General features: G+C 37.5%; 1 long non-coding RNA gene across 1 annotated transcript in view; it reads left to right on the forward strand.

Annotated features, from left to right (window-relative positions):
* Positions 1-11,493: 11,493 nt before the first annotated feature.
* LOC123598063 overlaps positions 11,494-22,770 on the forward strand; it is a 38,132-nt gene continuing 26,855 nt past the window's right edge. Inside the window, exons 1-2 of the long non-coding RNA XR_006712377.1 lie at positions 11,494-11,561; positions 17,629-17,750. This is a non-coding gene — a long non-coding RNA (uncharacterized LOC123598063). The remainder of the gene's footprint in view (positions 11,562-17,628; positions 17,751-22,770) is intronic.

Here is a 22,770-nt window from a genome sequence, read left to right on the forward strand (position 1 = left end):
AATATGTCTGGGGGACAAGGAGAATATTTTTATTTACATTTGGGAATGCTGATTCCTTTTTCCAAGAACAACAGCAGTGTCAATTTCACCAGTTAAACAAAACTTGGGGGACCAAGTTAGTAAGCCAAATATTTTTAATATGCTCCAGTTGGGTGAGCACCCCAGCTGGTCCAGCTCCTAATCCAGCTCTTAAACAAGTTAAGGGTGACTGGAGCATAAAGTCCAAAGGGGGGAGTGTGTGAGACAGAACTGAAAATGTAAGTAGAGTCCAGTTCTGAAGGGTCTGATACAACAGGTGAGGAGTTTGCAGTTTGTAAGAAATGTGAAACCATTGAAGGACCGTAGGGAGGGAGATGACACAGCCACATCTTTGTCTTAGAAAGTGTGAGCCAAGGCACTGGTGGGAAGCAAGACTGATAGAGGGAGATGTTGGGATAATTGAAGTAAGAAATGAAAGTAGATCTAATGAAGAAGGAGTCAGTAGGGATAGCGAGACATAGAGTTTAGGGAGTGTCTTAAAGCATGAAGCAGGGTAACCATCACTGCTACAGAAGGTATTCTGAGGTGAATCTGTTGGCAGATAACAAAGCTCCACGCCCTAGACTGGAGTTCAGGGGCAGGACTCCAGTCCGTGGTCATAGGGCACGAGTGGTAAGAGAGATGAGGCTTAAATAGGCAGGGTGTGAGAGTTTACAAACTTCCCTGATTAAAACAGGGATCTGGGAGATGGAGCTGACATAACAGGCAGAGACTTTGTTATAAAAGAAAAAGGCAAGAGAAAAACGAAGGAGACAGGGAAAGGGAAGGTAGAGTTTGGTAAGCATGTGGCTAGATGAGGGACTCAGTCTTAGGGCTTTAACTGTCACACTCCTATATCAACAGCTACCTGGAAAGAATTTGAGAGACTAGGATACTAATAGCTGATAATGGCATAATGTTTTACGTATTCAGTCTTTGCCTCCCTCCCATTCATTCTCTGCACGGCAGCCAGAATTCTTAAATAGCAGCCTGATCATTCATTGCTCTGAGTAAAACACTTCAGGGGTTTTTTGGATAAAGATCAAAAGCTTTGTTACAATTTTCACAGCCCTACATACTGTAGCCCCTGCTCACCTTCTGGACTCTCTTGGAGGTACCCTCTCCTACCTCTAGGATTCCGCTGTCAGAGTCTTTTTTCAGTTTAAAAAAAAAAAATCTAAACAACATTTTGCTTATTTGCTCCAGACATGCTGTGTGCTGTAGTTGAGAGTATTCTTCTCGTCACTTCCTTTTTAAGTTTTTGCCTAAATGCTGCTTCATCAGAAAAGTTCCTCATTTACATACTTTCACAGATACCTGCATTTTCCTTTCATAGTCCTTATAGTTGTAATTAATAATCATTTAGAAATGGTTTCTCATGTCTCTGGTCATGAGTAGACTATAAACTCCATGACAGAGAAACCATATTTGCTTTTCTATTATGGTATATCTTGGCGTTCAGCAGAGTGTCTGGCATATATCAGTTGTCAGCAATTATGTGCTAAATTACTAGTTAAATCTATGGACTATTTTCAAGCACCCAGTAGCTATGCCTTAATCTGAAGCATTGGGTTTTCTAATGGCAGCACCAGTAGTTGCTCATCAGTAACAGAGCAATAAGCATCCTCAAATGGGAATGGACCTTCCTAATACCCCTTAAACTATATTGCTTAGGCAGTTGCCTACTTTACTTCAGAAGAATGTTATCGTTGTTGGGAAAAGAGCAAGTAGATAGGAAGGACAGAAATATAACTAAACTAGCATTCTGAGAGAGAGAATGGAGGGTAGGAAATTTGGTCATCTTCTTTGAAACAGTGAAATCCCTAAATATAGATATTCCTAAGCAGAAGGAAAATGTTTAATAGGTATTTGGCCAGTGTGGATTTTTTAAAAATTTTTTGATCTATTAATTGAAATTTTGAGAAGTTTGTTTTTCTCCTTGAATTTTTCCCCTTCTCTGTCCTCCATCCAATCAGATAACCAGTTCCATACTTTCTTGCCACATAAAAGGTTTTTGGCAGGGTTTCTTGGCTTCTATTTGCCCACCGAGGATAATAGAATTTGAAAACAGAGGAAATTGGGATCGCTGTGTGAAACCAGGAGAGACAGAAAGTTCTCCAAGGAAAAAAGAGTTTTCTCTGGATCTGGGGGAGATCTGCCAGTCCTTGAACAGAGGGGATGTTCACTTCCTCCCTGGAAGCACCCGAGGGTATAGTAGGACTTCAGAGGAAATCTCCAAGTGATAAACCAGGTAGATTAGAATCATAGCCCTGTTAAAGAGTCCCCTGCCCTGTGCATGCCATGGAAAAGACACAGTGGTATGCTTGATAAGGTCATGTGGTTGTAGAAAAATCTAGCTGTTACCAATGTGGACAGATATTTAGTGATTAACGTTCTAATACCTGGTCCTGGAGACCTTAGAACCTCAGTGCAAACCTGGGTATGGGAGAAAGCCTGGAAATAATTGGGGTTGAATCTCTCACCAGCTCAGTAGGACTGGGTACTCAGAATAGAAATTAGATGATTTACAGACAACAGTGAAATGTGATTTTACTTGTTCATCCAATTAAGATTCATACCTGCCACTTTAAACAAGTGAACAATAATGAAGAAGGTATACTAGTCTTCTTTTCCTATTTTGAAAGAATAGTTCATTTTTATTTAACAATTTTAAATTTTCTAAGTTGAGTTAAATGTGCACAGTATTTTAAAGAGTTCAGTACCGGAACTACCTGCACTTAACTAACTGATATCGTCATGAGTAGACAGCGCTCAATGGTACCTTGATGATAAGAGTAATAGATAAAACCTAATTTTAATTCATTCTGATAGTCATGTCTTGCTGCACATGACGGGGGGTGGGGATGGGGTGGTGAGGGCTGCCCTCTTTATCTGAAAGAAAAAAAACTAACACTGAGCACTAGTCTTCCAACAAATAGTTGACCTATTATCAGTAAAGAGTGATTACCTCAGTGAAGCACAAAAACATTACCTTAAACAGAATAAGGCAATCAGGTATGTGTTCCCCATTACCGAAGGAAGATGCAAAGGCAATAGGTCTACAGTAAGAGTATGTTGATGATGGCAATACCAACTTGACATGGGTGGAGAATTGATGGCAAACAATTTGGAAATTTGGAAGTCAGAATGTTGACTACTTATTTATGCAATTTGTTATTGAAACAAGCGTTTCTTTTTTAATGATTTTTATTTGTGAATTATTTTACTCATTCATTCCTTTTTTTTTTCAACAATTATGAAATCTCATCGTGAGCTAGCCATTGAGCTGGGTGCCATAGGAGGTACAGAAATGAATGAGATACAGGTTAAGTCCTTGAGGTATTTTTTATTTGGGAAAGTGATAATTTGTGTGCAAGAATGACTGTAACATGGGGTGCCTGGGTGGCTGAGTCGGTAAATCATCTAACTTCAGCTCAGGTCATGATCTCGAGGTCTGTGGGTTCGAGCCCTGCATCAGACTCTATGCTCACAATTTGGAGCCTGGATTCAGATTCTGTCCTCTTCTCTCTCTGCCTCTCCGCTACTCATGCTCTGTTTCTCTGTCTCTCAAAAATAAACAAATAAAACATTTAAAAAAAAAAAAAGAATGTAACACAAGGCAAGTAATAAGTTTGTAAAAGATAGGGGAGAATGATACTCTTTCCTTCTTTTATCTCTTTCTCTCTTCTTTCCTTTTTCTTCTTTCCCCTTCCTTTCCCTTCCCTTTCTTTACCTTTCCATCAATACTTGCATACATCATGAGTACAAGTTTTGTAAATAAGTAGGAAATACCCGGTCTCTACTACCAACTCTGGGTGTGGACAGGGACAATAGAATTTAGGGAGAAGCAAAGAGAGTGGGATCTGTGAATTTATAGGGAATAATGTTTCCCAATGTAACCAGATGTGACTTTTTTCTTTTCTTTTTTTGAAGGCAAAACCACAGAGAAAAGCTGAGATAAGGCAAAATGAATAAAGGCAGGGACAGTAGTATGTTAGAGACAGCTCACATACATGAGGTATGCTTGTCAAGTATTTAGGAATTTTGTGAGCAAGATGTTAAGCTCTTAGTAGCTTGAAATCAGTATGGTGGAAATACATCTCAGAAAGAGGTGAATGCCACAGATCATGACTTAAAATGAAACAAAACAAAACCAATAAACTGCCTTACTGACTCACCAATGGAAATGACAACTCTAAAAGTTTTTTACTTTCCTAGTGGGCAACTATGGGTATTGTGTGTGTGAGCTTTAAGAGCATCTAAGGGAAGCAATAACATAACTGAAGATATACCAGAGACTGCAAAACTGTCTGTGGGTGTCCAAGGAGCAGGAAGCTTATAGAGCTGAGAAGAACAGAAAGGAGGCCCTCCACTTCTTTGATCATCAGGAGTAGGCCAAAAAACAACTAGATGAGTGGATGATGGACATTTGCATAAGGAGAATGTTCACTCCACAGGCCATGCACTGGTAGTATTTGCCATGGTGTTTCCTATCAGATAAGTTTCTTACTGCAGGCTTGATAGAAGCCATGGTGCATCCAATGGCCTATTTCTACCTTATTATTATATAATGTGGACCTGAAATATTGTAAGCAATACTTTTATTTACTTATTTAGAACTTTACACTTGTACAGACACAGTAATAAATACCTAAATGATACAGGAAGGCACAAAAACAAAAATAAAAGTTCTTGCTTTCTAGCTTCAATAAGATGCTTCAGTCTCATCCTTGTTTCTACAACTTTTAAAATGCAATCAGCCACACACCCCAGGGAACTCTAGCTCTTTTTGTGAAAAAAAATTAGCAATAAAGATCAAATCTAGGGGCTAGAAGTAAAGATTTTAGTATTTTGTATGAGGGTTGGGGGATGCAGCACATTGATGAAGCCACTTGAGTTACAGAGCAGAGAATATAATTTCTTTTTAAGGAAAAGATAATAATTTTATGAGGATTTTGAATTTAACCAAGTTCCGTTTTAGCCCTAATATGAGACTTTTAAATCTAATTTTTCTTTCTCCAGTAGTTTTAATGTAACTTATTGCCAAAAAAAGCACATTTTGTCTTGTATTTAGAAGTCTTTTCTTATTCTATTTATATCCCATGCCTTAAGCACCCTAGAATTGGCTACTTAAAGCAGCCCCTCTTATCATCATTTTAGAGGAAAAATAATATGGGAAGTAAAAGAAATTCTACCCCATTTCCTGAAAAATTATAAAGAATATATAGGCAGAAGACATCTAGTATTTCATGTGGAATTTGAAATTTTACCTAAAACTAGCCTTTAACTTCTTATTTTCATGAGTACTTTAGTCAATATGTGTATATATTTTTTTATCTCAGCTGAGGTAATGAATTTCAATGAATATATACAAGTACTATTAGCTCAATACTATTGTATGAGTCGAATTTTTCAATTAAAGAATGTCAGATTTCGTATCTAAATGAATGCCAAGAATCTGCAGAATGTTTTCAAATCTGAAAAATTCAAGTGGAAAAATTTCTGCAGGTAACACTACATGGTTTCACAGGACTCAATTCAAAATAGACAACAGCATATTGTATTCTAACGAATTTCATATTCAATATTATGCTTAAATTATATTTAAATATTCTATAATTCTTTTACTAATAATTCCAGAAAATTTTGGCCCATTCCTAATCATTTTATTTTCACATAAAATAAAAACAGAGTTTATCAAATTTTAATCACCAGAAGTTTCAATTCAAATATCCTTTCCAATACATACATACATATATACATATACATGTATATATACATAAACATATGTACACACCGTGGGGCCATGCACACATATACATACATGTTCCAAATTGGTAATTTGTATTAATTGAATAATCCTTCCAAGATAAAACCCCAGTGTCCTTATTCTGGTAAGTTGATAAATTTAGCTTTAAAAGATCCACAAGTGTAGAATATGGCTTTCCTAAAATCTTGACAGGCTGATCAGGCATTGGGCTTCTTGCTTTTGGCTTTGATTAGAAATTTGTTCTTAAGATTCTGTGATTTATTCTAAATGCTTCACCACCACAGAGATTCTCAGGAAATTAAACACTTTCAGGTTGATCTCCTCATTTTGCATGTCCAGTTAGCATCAGAACTCATTTAGGAGAGATGTTGCCATTTGAGGGCCCTATATGGTCCTACAAGTTCGTTCAAGGTCACTTTCGCAAAACACTGTGGACCTTACTTTCAGGGTTCTGGGGCAACTTGTGTTGTGTCATACCAGTATTCAACATGTGGCGCTCCCCTGCTCATTCTTCTCCCATGTTCTTAATACTAGACTTATTGATATTTTCTTAATATGATCCATTTTTAAATTGCCTTGTATATTATCCCTGTGCTCAGTATTATCCATTTGATAACCCCTCCTGAAATTGACATCTATAAGCTCATTTACAGGATGATACGTGATTCCTAACAATACTGAATTGTAATGTTAACATAAGTCATCAAAAGAGGATAATTTATTCTCATAGACATAATTGTATTTAGAAAAGATGATTCTCTTGGACTGGGCCCAACTGAGATAAGGAGGAATCTAGCAATGTGCTTGTTTTCTCTAACTCTATAAATCTGAGGGAAATAATTTTATCTTTTTTTGAATTTTTTGAATTTTTTTTTTCAGTGTCTATTCTTGAGAGAGAGAGGGACAGAGCATGAGAGGGGGAGGGGCAGAGAGACAGACTGGGAACACAGGATCTGAAGCAGGCTCCAGCCTCTGAGCTGTCAGCACAGAGCCCGACGTGGGGCTCGAACCCATGAACTGCGAGATCATGACCTAAGCCTACGACGATGCTTAACCGATTGAGCCACCCAGGTACCCCTTCTTTTATCTTTTCATTCATTTTTTTAATAGGTGATTTTTGAATCTCAATGAAAGGCTGACATTTTTAAATAGAAAAGGGGTGGATATTCCTTCTTTTAACAGAAGGTAAAAGAATCTTTTAAAACAGGAGCTGGCAAATTGCAGACAGTTGGGCCAGATATGGCCTGCAGCCTATTTTTGTATGGCTTGTGAGCTAAACATGGTTATTACATTTTTAAAGAGTTACACACACATGCGCACGTGCACACACACAAACACACACATAAGGATCATGTTCGGCCTGTAAAACCTAAAATATTTAATATCTGGTCTTTTATAGAAAATGTTTAATGACTCCTGTTTTAAAGTAGCTGTAATAAAATGATAATTTAAAATACTTTCTATGTTATAGGTACATGGGATTTTACATGGTTTAACTCACTGAAATCTCATAGGATCTTTAAGTGTATCGAGAGTTAAAATATTGTCCCCATTTTGGAGATGAGAAAACTGAGATATAAAAGGTTAATATCACATATCTTGTAAGGGCCAGAGATAATATTACACAAAGGCAGCTGGGGGCTAGAGCTTGTATTTATAACCATTATACTTCCTCTGAGTGGGATTTGACATTCGTTGTTTATTATATGTTTACTTTTTGCTTTGAGGGGTGTGCATGTGTGTGTGTGCACATGGGTATCCCACTCCTGATACCACTCTGCAGTTAGTCAAGATAGAATGGTGTTGTAATTGGAAGAACATTGTTCACACACAAGGCACAGTATACAAGTTCCTTTAAGTATATAAAAGGCATAGCTACTGCACACAAACTGACTATACGGTTCAGCAAACACAGCAATGCTATCGGTTGGTTGAGAAGATCCTCTTGCTCTTAAATCCCTGTGAAGTTGCCCGACTACTGATAATACTACTTGATCTGGGTGATGACTCTTCAGGGCACTAAGCTTGACATACAGTGGTTTTATACCTTCTTGGTCCCTTATGCCTGCTCTCTCAAGAGATTTGTGCTATGTGCCTGTCTGCCCAACATTTGAAATTACTGTAATTGGTAACACTCCCAAAGCATTCCTCAGTGCTATTGCAAGACTAGAGAGATTAAAGATAAATTTGAGACTTGCCACCCTACTGGCAGGTTAGGCTTCAGGCCTGCCTGAAGCATATCTCAGTGATAGCCAGTTTGCCTTTCTTTCTAGTAGCTTTTCTTCTCTTCCTCTTGGTCTCTCTACCTATCAACTGAGGGAGAGGTTTTGATTTCTTATGAGAAGAGCTCCTATCTCTATTGCACCTTTCTCCTGTGCATATCCTGAGTTCTGGATCCCTCAGTTATAATTTCTTTATTGATTTGATTTTACTTGCCTTTGGTTTTGAAGGTATGTGTTAAAATCTTTAGCTTACCATTATATTCTCGTCGCCTTCATAAATTTATTCCTTTTACAGTTTTATAGCATTATTTTAAGAGGACTTTGGGAGGACAGGGGAAGTATGTATGCACTGGCTCCACCATTCTGAACTAGAACTTATCAAAATTTATGTGGCAAGAAAATGCATTTGGGGATATATTGATAGGTTTCCTTCCACTTTATGCTTTATTGCATTTCTTCTCCTATATTTTGGGAACTTCCCCATCAGTCCTGAAATGATAAAAATAAGAGAATCCAAGAAGCAATTTTTGATTTTAAGTTCAAAAATCCATGTTGTAAAACAGAAAAAAATTGGACAGTTATATTATTTTCCCATCTCTAGACTAGACAGGGGATGGTAATGCAATGGGAAAGGAAAGAAAAGGGGGCCATGTGAACTGGAATCAAGAGATCCCCAAACTCTGTCCAAGCCAGAATTTTCTGTGGCTTTTTCCTGGGAGATGTCAGGGACTGGGGCTATTTCTGGATGTCATCCAGTCTCCATTCCAATGAATGGCATACATTGCCTGGATTGAACAGCTGCTAAAAGTTCTCTTTGTTCCTGCTGGTGAGGCTTACCCACTGACAGCAGTCACCAAAGTGCTTGTTTATCTTCCAGAAGGGTTGAAGCCCTGAGATCTTGTGTAGCCTTTAAATGATCCCAGTCAGTGTGAATAGCCTCACTTTCATGGCCTCAGATGATTTTAAGCCAAAATAGAGAAGAGTGTGAGGCAATGGTGGAGATGGTGTTTATCAGGCAGGGGCCTGGCAGGAAATAGTTAATACACTTAAATGAGTAATTTTAGAAGAGTTTAGTGACATTACGAAGGTTTGGACAGGTATAGGAACATCAGCAAAGGTAGCACAATATCCCGCAGCTACCAGCTACAGCACGTTTACCTTCCTAAGACCTGAAGGGTCAATGGGAGAAAGTGGCTCCCAGAACCTAGAGAGGGTTTCTGCTTAAAGCGGGTTTAAAAAAAATTTTTTTTTTCAAGCCTTTTCAAGCTTATTGGACTAATCCCTTTTTTCATGTAATATCTGTTGCCATCTTGTGGAACTTTGGGAAATGCTGGTATGGATGTACTCTCGCCTAATGAGGTAAACTAAATGATTCCTCTTGACAGTATTCCTAATTTTATGGTTCTATGAAATTTCTAGAATTGGACCTGTCATCCAAAAAGGCCAATTTAAAAAACAGCCTTAGCTAAACTTTCAGTTTCAGGGTTGTTATTCTATGCTTTATAGCTGCTCTTTATTGGAGAGTAAGGAACTGTGTCAAAGATTCATTCTTAATGAAGCAATTTTCTAATTTTATATTATCTTTTGCTTTTCATATTTACCTATGGTTTTCTGAAAACTTGTGATTTAGAGGAAAACTTAGAATATATTACTAAATACTTGGCTGTTGCGGTACTTCATATATGCCAAGATCTGAAAATATATAATAGTTTCATAAATATCTTTGAATAACAGTACTATATAGCATTAACAGAGGAAGATAATTTAGCTTTTATTTCACTGGGCATACAAAGCATGTGACTTCATGCAAAATAAATTGTGTTAAGTTCAAGTGGGAATTGAGGGTAAAGGTTTTGGCTCCTTTTGGCTTTTGTGATTAGATTCAAAATAATAATTGGTGGGAAGAGGGGAATCAAAGGCTCTTTTGGCCAAATTCTGCTAGTTATTCTTAATATCTGAATTTTCTGCAGGCAGAGTTGATTTTAAAATCCTTCAATATGTCTGTTTTGCTGTCTGTAGTCTTAACAAGAAGTTCTGCCTTTTGTAATTTTTAATTTTGTTTTCTAAATATTAAATTCCTTCCTTGCTCAGAAAGTTCATTTAAGAGGGACAATAGTCTATTACTTCACTGATACTTGTTAAGTAAGTGATATATATTTAATGTGTTGGGCATCTGGAACTCTGAGGAGAGTGGACTTTATTCTTTTTCCATTACTGTAGGAAGTAGAACATTTACTCACCTACCCTACCTAGCCCATGTGACATCTATAGGTCAAAGGGTGGAGGATTACATGGTAGTGATGAGACCAATTCTCTGACACATGGATTGCGTCTTTCATAGAGAGAAATGATCACTGTTTGAGGGTAGGACAGTATAACAGTTATGAGAAATAGTGTAAAGGTAAATATTTAAGAAACCAGCCCTGGTCAGGGAGGAGGTGCTACGAATTTTCATGATGTAACTATTTCCCTCACAACCACCTTCAAGTTACAAACATGACATCATTGAACATGGACTTGGAAAAAGATGTGCAGTCGCCACCATTACATAGGGTTTTGCCATGCAGATACAGAAAGACATACATAAACTCAAGAGCGCTGATAATAGTCAAGTACAGTTAAATAATGAGGAAGTAATATGTTTTGACTACTTATCACCTTTGTTTTCAAATAATTCATTTAATTGTAAATTAACATAATTTGATTTTTACTAATGGCTATGTTTAACAACTAATTCAAATAAGCCCTAAGAGCTTAATAATTGGCTTTTGTGAGCTAGCACCAGGTGTCTTCCATACATCATTGGATAAGAATAGAAGATTTAAAGTCAGATAGTTTTGAATTTGATTCCTTGCTCTGCCACTTACAAGCTGTGTGGCCATGTGAAATTTGTATTTCTTCTTTAAGCCTTAGTTGCCACAAATGAAAGGCTTAAGAGTAAAAATTATAACTACTTTGGATAGTTGTGAGAATTAAATAAAATTATAGCTCCTCCTCTCTTGGAAAGTAAGGGCCCCATGGCTAAAAATTTCACAAAGTCCAGAACTGTAATCACAAAGCATTTTTTTTTTTCTTTTTTAAGAGAGAAAGCTATTAAGAGGAGTATGCTCAGCTCCACCTAATGATGTAATTTGCATAATTCAATGGAAGATAGGCAGACTTCTTTAAGGATTCAGACTGTACTGTCACTGAGAATGAACATTTTTCCTTGGGTTATGTGTAGCTTTGTTCCAACAGACATTCCTTCTCCACTAAGTGGTAAGATTGCAAAGAAGATCCTACTTCTTAGAGAGTTCGCACATGCACTGCAGTGTTTTGTGAGACCTGTAGACTAAAGCTTCTTTTTTGATTTCTCCTTTACAGATTCTGTACAGGAGAAGGAAGATTCCTCCTTTACCAGATGGTAGAAGTGGGTGGAGAGTTAGTAGGTGAACCTAGAAAAGGAAGGGGGTGATTTAGGAGACAGGCATAAATCTGAGGGTGGGGAACAAGACTAAAAACTAAAACAAAGGTTAGCAGCAGCTTTATACTGATGAAATCCCTGAGGTTCAGTAAGTATTGCGATCTTTCATTATGGTCTGTTTCACTAAGAGATAATTTCTTTTAATACTGTTTAACCAAAAATGTGTGTGTATTTTTTGATTGTTTCCAATAACTTCACAGAGAATCAAACAGAAAATGAAATAGAAAGAATGTGACTCAAACAGATATTCTGAAAATAAGCTAAAATGATCAAACTACTGTAGATTGTGGCTTATCTATTCCCAAACTAAAAAGTTGCATCTATTGTTTTGTTTAAGCCATTTTTAACAAGACAGTCATTACTTACAACAGACGAGTTTCCAGACCAGATGTGTATAATGAGAACCCTTGAAAGTCACAAAGACTCCATAGAGCACAAGAAATCTATATTTACGTACTTGAATTAGAAAAAGTAAATCAATTACAAATGCCTCTACACTAATGTCTTGAATAACAGATAAGAAAGAAAGAACATTCAGTATTATTTTAAAGAGCTTAATGAAAGTAATTAGGATTATTAAATTTTTAAGTGAAAGACATTTGCCCTTCAGAGTTCACAATAAAGGCTGGCTTCTTTCAAACTGTTCAATTTGATCCATTTTTACGTGAACAGTTGGGAAATGTTAAGATTAAAAAAAGTAAGAGTGACATATCTGAAACAGTTTAAAAAGAATTAACTGTAATAATGGGAAAACATGTAAAAAATGAAATGGTAAACAAAATTGAAGAAAAGGACACCAAATATTAATTCATCTTTCTAGCTTCTAAACTGGATACAAGACACTGATTGATTAGTAATTATTAGGCCTTACTGTTTTAACAACAAAAACCTGATGAGTGTTTTCTAACTTTTTTGCTCACTGAAAGCCAACTAGATGTTGTGGCTTTAAAAAAAAAAATGAAGTGAGTTCTGGAAAATGGTAACTAACTGCTGAAAAACATTAGCAATAAATTGTATGACAATGCAGCTGTTAGGAAAGGTGGGGACAAAGGGCTGCAAACACTCTTTAAAAACTTTAATAAGTAAGCAGAATATGTGCCATGCCAGCTCATTTCTTTAATCTTGTCAGAGAAAAAGCTGCTGTGACAGTAACTGAAATTGTTGACTACCCTAGTATTTTGCAACAGCTTTGTTTTCAGATTCATCTCATAGATAAGAGTATTTTACATAATAGGGTATTTTAAACACACATGCACTTAGAGTTTCATGAAAAAATCTCATTTAGGGATGCCTGGGTGGCTCAGTCGTTTAACCGTCTGACTTCAGCTCAGGTCATGATCTTGCGGGTTCGTGAGTTCGAGCCCTGCATCGGGTTCTGTGCTGACAGCCCGGAGCCTGGAGCCTGCTTCAGATTCTGTGTCTCCCTCTCTCTCTGCCCCTTCTCTGCTCACGCCTCTCTCTCTCTCAAAAATAAATAAGCATTAAAAAATTTTTAATAAAAAAAGAATCTCAGGAAGATCATTCTATTACAAAGCTTGGCTTCTGGAATCAGATTGGGATTGTGGCTCTATCACCTAATGGCTATGCAAACTTGAGCAACTCAGCTTTGTCTTTTTCTTCTGCAAATGAGGATAGTAATTTATCTCCTTATTCAGTTGTGAGGATCAAATACACCATGGAGCTCAATATATGTTAAGTAAGTGAAAGAAAAACAATACATACAAACACCAGAATGCAGGATAGGTGAAAATTCAGCAAGGTGGAACTCTAGGAGAAACATGAACCAAAGAGAAAGGCATGATAAGAGGGCAGTGAGAAAAGATTTGGAGGAAGAATTGTTCTTAAATGAAGTCCCATATTTATGGAATTCTTCATTTCAAACTGAGGTGCAGGACACTGACTTCTCCTACTCTGTTGAAGCGTCTGAGATGAGGATGGGTGGTGAGTATGTAATTTATAAATTTCTGAGTCTGAGTCAAAATAAATTTTGATTCTTGAGTTCTTCACAACATAGCTATCCCCTTCATATGAATTCTCTCCTTGGGTGCCAGAATGACCACACAGTTATAATAAACCTCCTTCATCCTCAGAGGAAAGAGAGCCTTTCCTCCATATTCCCTCAGGCATTGGAGAGAACACTGGAAACCAACCAGCAGTCTGGGGGCTACCCTGGGACCTTTTTAGAAATGGGATATAATTGCTTCAAAATACATGACACTGGGAGCATATAGGGAGGGCACATGACTAGCCCAGTTATGGAGTGAATGTTTGTGTTTCACCATATTCATATGTTGAAATTGGAATCCTTAATGTGATGATATTTGGAGATGGGGCCTTTGGGAAGTAATTAAGTCATGAACGTAGAACCCTCACAATGGGATTGGTGTCCCGTAAGAAGAGACGGGAGAAAGCTTGCCTCCTCTATCTACTCTTTGCTATGAGAGGGTATAGTGAGAAGGCAGCCAACTGCAAACCAGTAAGTGGCATTCACTAGATACTTGATCTGCTGGCATTCTGGTCTTGGACTTCTCAGCCTCTCAAAACTGTGGGAAATATATTTGTGTTGTTCAAGAACCTGGTCTATGGTATCTTGTTACTGCAGCCTGGACTGACAAAAGTCTCTTTCTTGTCCAGAGCCTATATTAGGAAAGCAGTCCCCCCTACCCCCACCCCCACCCAAGGAATGACCTGTCCTCAAACTACTCCCACCAACAATAATAACAAAATGACAACTAATATGATCAAGACATGATTATGTGCCAACCCCAGGGTTAACCATTTTAGATTCGTCTTCTGGCTCCACAGATACTGCTCCCTCCTTTTCTCTGGGCAGCCTCCTCTGGCACAGAGTGAGAAAGTGGAAGGTTTATATGCCTTCCTGAGTTTTCCACTTGGACGATTTTCCTCAGCAACGTATGCTCCTCTCAAAATGCCTACATCTCCTGAGCCGCCATCACCATTTTTGTTGGTGAATTTTTTGAACACTTACTATGTGCCAGGCACTGTTCTAAGTGTTTGAAGCACATGGATGAACAACAACAACAACAACAAAACATTGCAAGTGAAGTTTTGATTTGGTATATATTTGGTAGATACTTTCTATGTATTTTTTTTTATCTTGGCCAAATTTATAACCTCCCACATTCACATCTGTTCTGGCTTGGTATTAAATTATACATTGATGTTATTTCTCATATTGCCTTTTAATGGAAACATGTCTAATCAGAATAAATACAGTTATAACTACTAGTAGCTTCTGTGTATAAGACATCAGATTTCAGGTATGAATATGCTTTAAATATTTCTTAGATTATATAACCCTGTTACACAGACATGACATACTCTATGGTTCACTGGAGACTTGCTCTATTTAAGGTTCAACTAATGCTACTTGGAAGCATGCAATGATTCTGAATGTTATATTTTGTCTAATGCTCTGTTCTTACCAGTGACCATTACTTTCAGGTTAGTGGACTCTTGCCCTCCAGGCAAAAGTTAAAAAAAAACCACTGTTGGTTTATACATTGCTCTAGGCTCATCCCAGAGAAATCTGGAAAATTGTAATTTTCTTAATCAGGTTAAAAAAAAAAACACGTAAGCAGAAATAGCATGGTGATGGTTAATTATAAAACCTATATTGCTATTAAAAATGTCTCCATCAGAGTTTCAGAAAGCAGGGCAAATAACTGAGAGAAAGAAAAACAGGACCATGAAATTAGCCAAGTGGACCTAACTTTGCAGTTGAGATAATCCTGCTAAGTTCCTTGTATTGTGGCTGTACTCGGTATAAGAAATAATTAGGATCTCACATGTGAAAACCTTTGCAGACTCTTGGAATCCACAGGGGACATGGGCTGCAGAGCTATAGATCAGGGAAATGTGTATACATATCTTGTCTTGAACTCAGCAAAAGATTTGATAAAGTGCTTCCAGATTGTTGTCACTAAGTTGGAAAGCTGGAAAAATGTGAGTGGAATGGGGCGTAGTTAAGTGACTGCACAACCACACTCGCATAGACTATATGACTATGGATGTTCAGTAAGTGTCTGTGGAGCTAAATTGAAATGAACTGATCTGTGCTCATCTGTGTGGAGCGCCACGGCGATGTATGCTGCGTCACGCTAACCACCGTTCTGTTCCAGGTGTTGATCGCGGATGCGTGAGGGCTTCAGGGGCCACCTTGTAGACCACCTGTCTTCAGTCATGTTGTTTTATCAAGGGATTCTTAAATAGTTTCTGATAATTGAAAAAGCATTGGCATTGGACACAGAACTGTGTTTGATTATTTGTGCCCATTAATGACTAGTTTATAAATTGGGGCAAATTACTTAACCTATCTGTATTAGTTTTCCATTGCTGCATAACAGATGACCACAAACTTAGTGGCTTCCAACAACACACATTTATTATCACTTAGTTTTTGTGGGTCAGGAATGTGGGCATGGAATAGTTGATCCCCGGGTTAGGTGCCTCATAAGGCTGTAATAAAGGATTCAGCAAGGGCTGGGTTCTTATCAATGCTTACCTGGAGAAGGGTTCATTGCCATGCTCCCTCAGGTTGTCATAAACTGTGTACAAATTATTTGTATCTATTTGTAGAAAGGGGCTTGGTATAAACCTCATAATTATAAGTGGGTATTTTACCTACATGAATATTTGATATGACATTCAGAAGTCCTGTGGGATGTGGGTCAGTATTACATTACACAAGATTGTCCTGTGCATTTTTTGTCTCCACTCAAGAACAACAACAACAACAAAACATTGCAAGTGAAGTTAAATACCATTAAATACCACTAATTACCATTAGTGTCTCCTGTGCATTATGATAACCAGAAATACTCCACAATTTTGAAAACACCTCTTGTGGGTGATACTGCCCTCTTGCAAGTCACTGGGTGAGAGGTTTGAAATATCATTTCTAACAAAAAAAATGTGAATTTTGTGACAGAGATCCATATAAACACATTCACTAATTTATTTAACAAATTCTTATTGAGTACCTCCATGTGGAAGACACTCTTCTAGATGTTGTCTTATTCATGCAGGGAACAAGACAGCATCTTTCCTTCTCTCATGGAACTAATGTAAAACAATAGAAGGGATCTTGAGAATGGGTATTGATCACTTTTCAAGTTTTATATTCTTGAAAATATAGAACTTATCAGTTACCTGAACTCTGTTTCTTTTTTTAATTTTTAAATTAAAAAAAATTTTTTTTGAGAGAGAGAAAGCACAAAGGGTGGAGAGGGGCAGGGAGGGAGGAAGGGAGAGAGACAGAGAGAAAGAGAGAGAGAGAGAGAGAGAGAGAGAGAGAGAGAGAGAGAATCTTCAGCAGGCTCCAAACTCAATGCAGAGCCCAATGTGGGGCCAACCCCATGACACTGGGATCATGACCTGAGCTGAAATCAGGAGTTGGATGTTCAACCCAACTCAGCTGAGTCACCCAGGCGCCTCTGAACTCTCTCTTCTTTTACTCCTTGTTCAAAGTTCAATTAAGTTTATCAAACAATGTTCTATGCAGAACTGTTATGCCTACTATACGATATATTTCTTCAAAAGATAGCCACACACTTCCTTTCCATGATTTTTTTCCTGTCTTTTGCCACATGAATTTTCTTTTCCAATCACTTGAACCACTGACTAGTCTGTGAACCACTCTTCAACTCTTCCACTTCTGTGGCTCCCTTTACACTATTATCATGGTCTGGAATGCTCTGTACTGTCTTCACATTTTCATCTGTCAAAATTGTATTCTTTTTTAGAGACCTTCCATGAAGTCTTTTTGAGTCACCAAAACAAAGGTGATGGATAATGTATCCCACTTTTAAGTTACTATATTACCACTTTTAACAAGCCTTTGTTCTCTTGGGCTTGGATAGGCCCGGAGACATAGCAGGAAGCAAATGCATATTTGCTTAAATAAAGGAAAGAAGAAAGAAAAGAAAAAAGAAAAGAAAAGAAAAGAAAAGAAAAAAGAAAAAAGAAAAGAAAAAAGAATTCTGACTTGTAGTATGGTTATTTGTACATTTGACTAATCAAATGTAATCCAACTTCATCCCATTTTTAAGCACTTTGAAGATAGGCTCTCTTAGTTTTTAGTTTCCTCAGAGCCAAGTACAGTGTTGTATACTTATAGTTTATTCATTTCTCAGGAAGCAACTGAATGCCTATAGTCTACTAGAAAGTGTACAGGTGCTGGGGTTGAGTGCCTTGGTTCTGGAATTAGAGAAGCTGGGTTTAAGTGCTACACCTTCCACTTATTGACTGACATTAGGTAAGTTCCCGAGAATCTAAAGCTTTTTACTTCCTCATCTGTAAAATAATAACAGTGGTCACTGTGGTGGTGATGATGATGTTGATGATGACGGCTGATGTATTGTGTACTGGGCACTCTATCAGGAATTAGCATCAAAAACTAACACCTGGGGGCGCCTGGGTGGCTTGGTCGGTTAAGCATCCGACTTCGGCTCAGGTCACGATCTCGCGGTCCGTGAGTTCGAGCCCCGCGTCGGGCTCTGGGTTGACAGCTCAGAGCCTGGAGCCTGTTTCAGATTCTGTGTCTCCCTCTCTCTCTCTGGCCCTCCCCCGTTCATGCTCTGTCTCTCTCTGTCTCAAAAATAAATAAACGTTAAAAAAAAAATTAAAAAAAAAAAACTAACACCTGGCATCAGACTGATCAGGGTTCACATCCCAGCTCCATTGCTTACTATTTGGGTGACCCTAAACAAATTAATTACTATCACTAAGCCTGAGTTTCTTCAATTGTCACTTGATTAAATGGAGATAAACATGCTAGTGCCTTCCATTGTTCGCAGAATAAAATTCAAATTTTAAAAAATGGCCGAAAGCCCAGACCTACATGATCTGACTCCTATCTACCCATATAAACTCATTCTAACCTCTCATTTGCTTACTTTACAGTGGTCTGTTCTCTATTTTTCAAAAAATCCAAGCACCTTTCCACTTGAGTCCTTTGCGGTGCCATATGGCAGGCACATTGCCATGTTTATTCAAATTCACCTCTTCACAAAAGTCTTTACCGCCCACCTTATCTAAAGTAACCCTCTGTTCCGCATCTCCCTCATCATGTACTCATTCTCTCTGACTTATTTGTCAAAAACAATACATTATTTATTATAATTACCTTATTAGCTTTTTTTGGGGGAGGGGTCCCATTGTTTGCTTGTTTATAGCTGATTTCCTCTACCAGAATATAAGCTTCATCAAGGTGGGCCAGAGTGTGTGTTGTTTGCTAATCTAGTTCTAGTGGCTGGCACAGTACTCAACCCAATTGGGTGCTCCGAAAATAGAACTGTATGCATAAGTGAAAAAATAAGTACTTCATAGGTTGTTAAGAAGGTTAAATGTGCAGTACCTGGCAGAAAATAAGTGATGAATTGGTATTGGTAGCATTATTGTTACCAAAGATACTGATATACAGATGGGCTTTTGTAAAGATTGCAAGCTAGATAAGAAGACATAGGTGAATAATAAGCCAAGTACTATAGACCAAGTACTGCACGAATGGGGCTTTTTGTGATATAGGCACATGCAGATATGCTCAGGAAATATTTGCTGAACTGTTGCTTTAATGTGAATGTTCTTAAAGAGCACGGCCCAAGAATAAGTGCAGCATGAGAATAGAGGGTGGAGTGAATACCAATCCTTCTAGTTAGTTTTAACATTTTGTAACTTTGGAGGTAACGGCCACCTATCCAAGGTAGAGTGATCCAGTATAGGCAAGGGCTGTGTTCTCTATGTGTTGACTTTATCAACTGCTCCGTCCTAGTTACTTAATATTTATCATATCCTGGTGTAGATTATGTTTATACTTTCACGACCTTTTCACTCCTCCTGCTGGCTATCGAACAGGTATTTATGAGGATTTATTTATGCCCATAATCTCCCCAAGGCATCTCTAACATTGCACATTAAATTCATTCAGGTGAAGTCATGTCCCTGCTATACAACTATAACTTCAAGAAGTCCTCCAGCTTCCCCTTCTAACCTATTTGCTGCTCCTAATTTTCTCCTATGTAGACATTTTGGGACTGCTACCTCCCTCTTTACTCTGCTTATGCCCTAAAATCACTCTCCCCAATTCTATAGATTATACATTTATCTTCAGAGAATGTTCTATATCTGCATAACTTCTCCCCTCAACAGCTTTTAGTAATTACAAGTTTATTCTTAGGAAACACATTTCCTCCCATTAGAAATTCTTCAGAGCACAGTTGTGGAGATAAGACTGACCTCTCCAATTTTATGATTAGAACCACAATGTTTCCATGTTGATAAATTATAGATAAAGCAAGGCAGTTTCTTTTCCCACCAGGATTTCTGCTAGGGAATACTAAAACTGCCAAACAGTAAGAGACAGACAACACGATTGTTTTTTCTTGGTTGATTTTTCACATCAGGGATATGCACTAGCAGAAGTTGAAATAAGAGCATTAATTTTATTTTAAATTAAGGAAATACAAAAAGCAAGATCTTAGTGTTATGTAGAAAAGATATCATTGTTAAGGATGGCTCTGATGGGTCATCTCTGAGTAATTTCAGTTTGTTGATTTTGTAGACACACAAGTTCAAAGATCAGATAACGCCCATCAAGTTTGATGAGACACTAATGACAGTTACCCTTCCGGCAATACTATCACTGAACTTATTAAGAGTAGCAAAGAGGGGGCGCCTGGGTGGCGCAGTCGGTTAGGTGTCCGACTTCAGCCAGGTCACGATCTTGCGGTCCGTGAGTTCGAGCCCCGCGTCAGGCTCTGGGCTGATGGCTCAGAGCCTGGAGCCTGTTTCTGATTCTGTGTCTCCCTCTCTCTCTGCCCCTCCCCCGTTCATGCTCTGTCTCTCTCTGTCCCAAAAATAAATAAACGTTGAAAAAAAAAATTTTTTTTTTTAAAAAAAAAAAAAAAAGAGTAGCAAAGAGTCTGTCACTGAGCCTCTCTGAGGGCAGAGCAGACCCCTGGTAGGAAAACAGGGAGAGAAGGGACTGTGACTGGGTGGATGGATAATGATTACAGTTGACTAACTTTTAGAAGGAACAAGATCAACAACAACACTTTGCCTCTTCAGATTATAAGGCAATAGATTTCCTGTGAGTAACATTTGCAGAGAATCTCTCTGCCCTAATCTATAAAAAGAAGCTTAACATAAAATCCCACACAAAAATTAATGTGTGCTGCTAGAAGATATTTCAGGGTGGTAGTGGTCATTGTTATAAACAACAACAATAATAATAATTACAACAGTGTATGGGACAGAGAACATGTATATAATAGCAACATAAAAATAGACAATGTCAGAGAAAGTAAAGAGCTAATGATGATAGCTAAGAATTATTCAGCACCTATGAATGTTTTTATGCTTATTGTATCTATTCATACAATAAACTAAGAAGATAATAAGCAAATAGCAGAGTTGAAGTTTGAAACAAGAGCAGTTTGGCTTCAGGGCCTGTGTTCTTAACTTCTGTACTGTATCATTCTGTTCCATTCTATATTACATAATATAACATGACATGACATAGCATAGCATAACATAACATAACGACATAACAACACAACATAACATAACGTGGCTTCTCTTGCACCTTGTATTGTAGTTGTCTGTGGTCCTATTCATATGTGTATTTTTACCAGTAAACTCCATAAAAATGGGGACTGGGTCTGTGTAGTTTACCAGAGTTCCCAAAAGCTAGCCTAGTGCTAAGTACATAAGTGCCAAAAAATATTTATTGAATGACCAGTGTCAACCAGCAAAACTGGGACAAATTAGGCACTTTTAGACTTAAATACTGAAGGAGGAAATGCATCTGTACTTTGAGAAACTCAAATCCCCCTCATTTTCTACTATTGTGCGCCATAACATTAGAAAGTAAGATTAACAAGGACATTGCCAACGGCAGGCAGAAGGCGGTGGACTCAGATGAGAAAAAGGAGCGAAGAGTTTTCTCAAAGGCTTTTACTATGTGCCCATCAATTTCTGAAAAGGCTTGGGATATAGCTCTGCATGACAGAAGTTAAATTTAGGGGAAGGCTCCTTAAATCCTGAAAATGTGTTCCATTTTAATTACAATTTTATTTATAAGAGTATAATCAACTACACAGAGACATGAAGTAAAAATTCCTCTTGGATCTTAGTCCCCCATACTCTTCTGCTAAAGAAAAAGTTGTTCAGTATAGATTAGAACAACAAACTTATGTTATTTATAGGCTTTCTGTCTAGGACACCACTGGAAGAAGCACATTATCACCCAAACATTCCAAAATCTCACCAATCTATAGGTATGAATGAGGTGAATTATATCAATACTTAGGCTTTTCCTTTCTAAGCTGATGTAGGAGTGTCAGTGCCTTTCAAAGTTCCACCATCACACAAATATTTTTGGAAATCCAAAAGAGTTTTTTATATAATTTTATAAATTAGTATATGTGTCTATTATGCCATTTCATTTTCATTTCTACTATAGTCACAAAGGGCCCTGCTGATTCATTCCAGTTCTGATGCTCTGAATCTTCATGGCACTATTAAATTTAGCAGTCTCCTATGAAGGCAAAATATTCATATACAAGGTTATTAGGGTTTGGTTCTGAAATGTTAAGCTACTTAGGGAGAGATCCTCTCTCTTTTCTCACTGATGATTCTTTGTCTCCTTGGAGTGTATATAGCCACTGGGGCAGCCAGATTAGGGTGAAATTTTATTATCTGCCACCTCATCGAATCCTCAAACCCTGTTGTGAAATTGCCATTCTAGATTCCTTTTTCCCTTGGTATGAATTCTTTCTCAGGGGCTTTGCCATATTTCTGTGCCATCTGGCAACATTACTTTCTCCCTCTCCCAAAAAAAAATATGTCTGTGTATATAAATCTGAATTACTCTCACCATGTTGTGAATCAACCCCCATGTAAATCAGTGAATACAAATAATGTGTAGGATGCCATCTAACTCCATATGACAGTTATGTCTGACTGTGAGCCTTGGCTCAGCTGTGACCTCATCATGTAAGATACTGTAATAAATTTTGTTCGTAAGTCCCAAGATATGTCTATCAATAGCAAGAACTTCCCTAGAGATCATATTCACTTATTCATTGCAATCCTCTTTTTTTTTTTTTTGAAGAGAAAAGTATTTGGGGACTGTATTAGTCATGGTTCTTTTTATATATATATATGTATATATATATACATATATATGTATGTATATATATATACATATAAAATATATGTAAATATATAAATATATATACAATATATATACATATACATATATTTTATATATATAT

Source organism: Leopardus geoffroyi, chromosome C1 (assembly GCF_018350155.1).
Source record: "Leopardus geoffroyi isolate Oge1 chromosome C1, O.geoffroyi_Oge1_pat1.0, whole genome shotgun sequence".
NCBI lineage: Eukaryota > Metazoa > Chordata > Mammalia > Carnivora > Felidae > Leopardus > Leopardus geoffroyi.